The sequence below is a fragment of the Humulus lupulus genome, chromosome 7, assembly GCF_963169125.1.
Source record: "Humulus lupulus chromosome 7, drHumLupu1.1, whole genome shotgun sequence".
NCBI classification, from domain to species: domain Eukaryota; kingdom Viridiplantae; phylum Streptophyta; class Magnoliopsida; order Rosales; family Cannabaceae; genus Humulus; species Humulus lupulus.
Genome location: NC_084799.1, coordinates 202,619,063 through 202,623,635, shown reverse-complemented (window position 1 = coordinate 202,623,635; position 4,573 = coordinate 202,619,063).

The window sequence follows — 4,573 nt, the reverse complement described above, 5'->3', positions numbered from 1 at the left end:
AAATCGATAGGATGTGTCGACTGCTTAAAGCCAGACAACAAAGATCTGACGAAGCCATTAAGACACTTACCAAAGCTTAGGCCAGGCTAGAAGCTGAGATCGTTGAATTGCGAAGAACAAACAAAGCCACAAGTAGGGCCCAAGATAAAGAAAGTCTCAGCCTTGATGGGACAAAAACTCAGGTCATCCAGATCGACTCCCATGAATGGAATGCTCACCACATCAGGGAAGGGTCCCAGGGTCCTGTTCCATCATCTCCAGGTCATCACCACCAAAGGGCTGCTGAGCAGCGGACAGACCGGTGCGAAACACATATGCGAACTGATGCAAAGCCCGCAAAAACAGCCCAACTAGCCGCTGAGAAAGGGCCCCAACAGACCCAGGCACGGGCCTCGCAAGACGCACCAACCGAAGAACGTGCCCCCTCTGTCAGGTTCTTGGAAAGCTGGAACAAAGAGATGCTGCGAGAGGTGATGCAAAAGTTCTCAGACGGGAGATCTGCCTACATTTCTGATTACATAGATTTGGTTTCAAGGACTGCCGAGAAATCACCTTTCGCGGAGTGGATACAAAATGAGCCCAAGCCATGGGACTTCGTGATTCCCCCCCTGTCCGCATTCAACGGAAAAGGAGACCCGCTCAATCACCTATTCAAATTTCAGAAAAAGATGGCCTTGGAAGTCAACAATGAAGCCATACAATGCAAAGTCTTCTCCACAACCTTTTCCAGACCAACCTTGCTATGGTTCAGACAACTAAAACCTGGCTCTATTAGCAGCTCGGTGATCTTCGCAGAGCCTTTCTCCAGCAGTATAATGCTAACCGCGAAGCACCAAGAACGATGGCAGATCTTTACCGAATTGAGCAAGGTGAAAATGAACACCCGAAGTCATACCTGCAACATTTCATTGACCTCGTACATCAAATCTATGACGTAGAGCCAGCAACCGTAGCTAACCTCTTTGTCAAAAGTCTGCAAGTGGGGTCCCTCTTGCACAAGAACCTCACTATGACACCACCGTATGACATGGCTGAAATCTAGACCCGTGCCAAGGGCGTCTTTAGGGTCCTGAAATTTTGAGAGCGTGCGCAAAAGAAGTCTGCCCTTATTTCAACGCCACTAGCAAATAACCCTCCCCCTCCATCTACAAGGGACGACAAAAGAAAAAGGCGGGAGTCAGACCACATGAAAGGGGGAAAGAAGCCAAGAGCAAGTCAAGATCCACCGCGATACACCTCTTTCGCCCTCAGGAGGTCATCTATGAAGAAAATAAAGACAGATCCATCTGGCGGGAACCATACAAAGTCACCACTCCCCCAGAAAGAAGAGACAAAAACAAGTTCTGCATCTTCCACAAGGACCATGGCCACACAATCTCAGAATGCCACAACCTCCACAATTAGATCCAGGCCTTTATGAGAAACGAGCGATTGACCCAGTGCATAAAGGATCGAACAGGCCCGGCGTCCCACGACCCAACACCGCTTTTGCCCCGACACCACCTACGGAAATGCCCTCCCCAAATGTGGCTTCCACGAGCTTGCAAGAGCCTCTCAAACCAATCCCCATGATACACGGGCTCAGAGAGCTGACCACAGAACAAGAAAAAACAACCAAAAACCATAAAAGAGTGGAGGAAAGGGTAAAGCGGTACAGATCGTTAGGCCACGCCTTCAATTTTGTCACCTCAGAAAACAGATGCTATTCAGCCTCTGCAATAACCTTCACAAAAGAAGATCTATGGGCAGTACACCTACCCCATGACGACCCTTTGGTCATCTCGTTGCAGGTCGACCATTACCAATTGGGGAGAGTTTTAATCGATGGGGGTAGCAGCGTTGATGTCCTCTTCTGGGACAGGGGATGGGTCTCAAAGAAAGTCAGATCAGACCCTCTATTGTACCAATCTTGGGATTCAATAGCCAAAGGGTATACCCAAAAGGCGTTATCAGGTTAAATGTAGTCGCTGCAAAATGCACTTTGCCAGTAGATTTCCTCATAGTGGACTCTGTCAAAAGCTACAATGCCATCATGGGGAGGAACTGGATCCATAGGATGCAAGGAGTGGTCTCCACTTTGCATCAATGTAGAGTCCAAGAACTTTACTTAGCTAGTTAGATAGTAGTATTATAGTATTTATAGTATTATCTTTGTAACTGTGGATTTTTGGTTCAGACCGGGAATTATTTGGACACTCATAGTAGTACTTATAGATTTTCTAAGTTTAACCTATAGTTTAAGAATATTAATGTTAACCTAAGGTTTGATTATATGACTGATATTAAGGATAATATTTATTATACTATAAGGTTTAGATAAGGACCAATAGGATTTTAAGCACATGTTATGTATGGATGATTAAGGATTAAGTATTTTGAGGATTAAATTTAATAAGGGTAAAAGTTTGAATGCTATAAGGTCAGTCAGCAGCTTTGAATACGTTGAGGGCTTAGTCAAGGCTGTTTACTCCATTCAAACTTAGCTAAAAATGTGTAATTTCGTGTTTAATTAATCAGCGTGTGTCGATATATCGCAGCACGTAGATACGGAAAACACGAGACGATGCACGACAGCCTCGGGCATACTGGCCCAGGCGATATATCGCCTACAGGGGGCGATATATCGCCTCCTTCAGTATATTTCAAAAGTTTTTGAATTCTTTTTCCTTTCAGCCATTCAACTTCTTGATAAGTTCAGCACCTTTTTGAAGGAGTCTTCAGCCTCTGCTGAACGATTATTCAAATTATTTTCACCTAAAAAGCTATTATTTTTATTCAAGTAAAATTTAGATCCTTTCATTCCTAAACTCTATAAATAGGACCTAGTACTCAGCCATTATTCATCTTTTGCTCTAAGTTCAGAGGCTGCAAGTGCTAAGTGAGTGTGAGAGTGTAAACACCTGGGTTGGGGAATCATAAGCTTAAACATCATAAGCTTATCAAACACTTTGGGAAGTAAGGTTTTATAATATTTTGGTTTGAGGTGTAGATTGGTCTTACAAGTCTTCAAGGTAACCCAAAACTCTAGTTCATTAGTTTTATGTTATTTTCTTTCTCATAGTCTTCTACTCAGTCTTCTAACCTCGCTCTTATTTTGGTTAGGAAATCTAAGAACTTGCTCATAAGTTCTTGGTAAGTATGTTTCTCAAAGGTTTAGTCATTCCATTCCTTCCATTCTTTTCATTACTTTTTCTTCAATCTACTCACCCTGTTATATATGGTTATAGGAGTGTTCCAAAAGTCCCAACGCTGTCCTCTTATCCCGGTAACTTTGGTAAGGAAAATAGGATAGAAATGCATATGTTATATGTTCTATATGTTATCTTATGTTTCTTATGTTATGATAAGTGTTATGATATATATGTTTGTAGGCTTGGGCATATGACCCATATGACTAACAAGACCCCAAATAGATTATGGGCATATGACCTACTTAGCTAGTAGGACCCCACTAATCTCATGGGCATATGACTTGTTTAGTCTATGGGACCCCAAGTAATAATGGCCATTATAGTATGTGTATGTAATAAGTATTATGTTATGTCTTTATGTTTATTATGAAATATATGTACATGATGTATGTGTTAGATTTTCCTTGCTGGGCATTAGGCTCATTCCTTTTTGTTTTATGTGCAGGAAAATAGCTTTAGTGGCGGTAAGGTTCGTGGATGCTTGGGATTGTGTATCGGTGGTGAATGGATTCAAGGAGTCGAGAGTTCGATTTTCGAGGATGTAGTCTTATTTTTTTTTTATGATCTTTACATGTATTTTGCGCACTTCTTATGTAATTCCTTTCATTTTAAATCATGTTTTGTTTTTAAAGACAATGGGATCCCATATCCTACTTATTTTATGAGAGTAACTTTTATTTCTACAAGTTTCTAATAAATTTATGGTATTTTCGCAAATGTAAGTTTTATTAAGGATTTGTATGTATAGTTTCGTTAATGGTCCAAAAGTCTAGAGTAGTGGGTCATTACAATCAAGTTATGCGATGTCAATCACCTGATGGGTGCTACACAATCGACATAAAGGGTGCCAAAAGCAGGCAAAGAGATGCTACCTGACCCTGAAGGAGATAAATGAAATTGGCAACTCCTCCCCTGGCAACAACCCCACCAAATAGCAATCAAAGGATAGTTTACCAGCATATCTCAGAGGCTTAGTTGCAGACGAAGATCACGGTAAACCCCAAACTACTCTCGACGATCTAGAAGAAATCTGCATAGATGATGATGATTCATCCAAAACATTGCTGGTAAGTGTCCCGCTGCCCGAGATAGAAAAGTAGACCCTAATCCAATTCTTGAAAACTAGAGTTTGGACTTTAGCCTGGTCCCCGCATGAAATACCGGGAATAGATCCTTCTGTCATGAGTCAGAGCCTCAACATATCAAACAACTTCCCACCCGTCAAGCAGAGGCAGAGAAGGTTCGCTCACGAAGTCAACCAGGCCATACAAGAAAAGGTACAATGGTTGTTAAGCATAGGAGAAATTGAAGAATGCCTATATCCCAGTTGGCTAGCCAACCCTGTAGTGGTCCCGAAGAAAAACAGAAAAAAAACGAGTGGG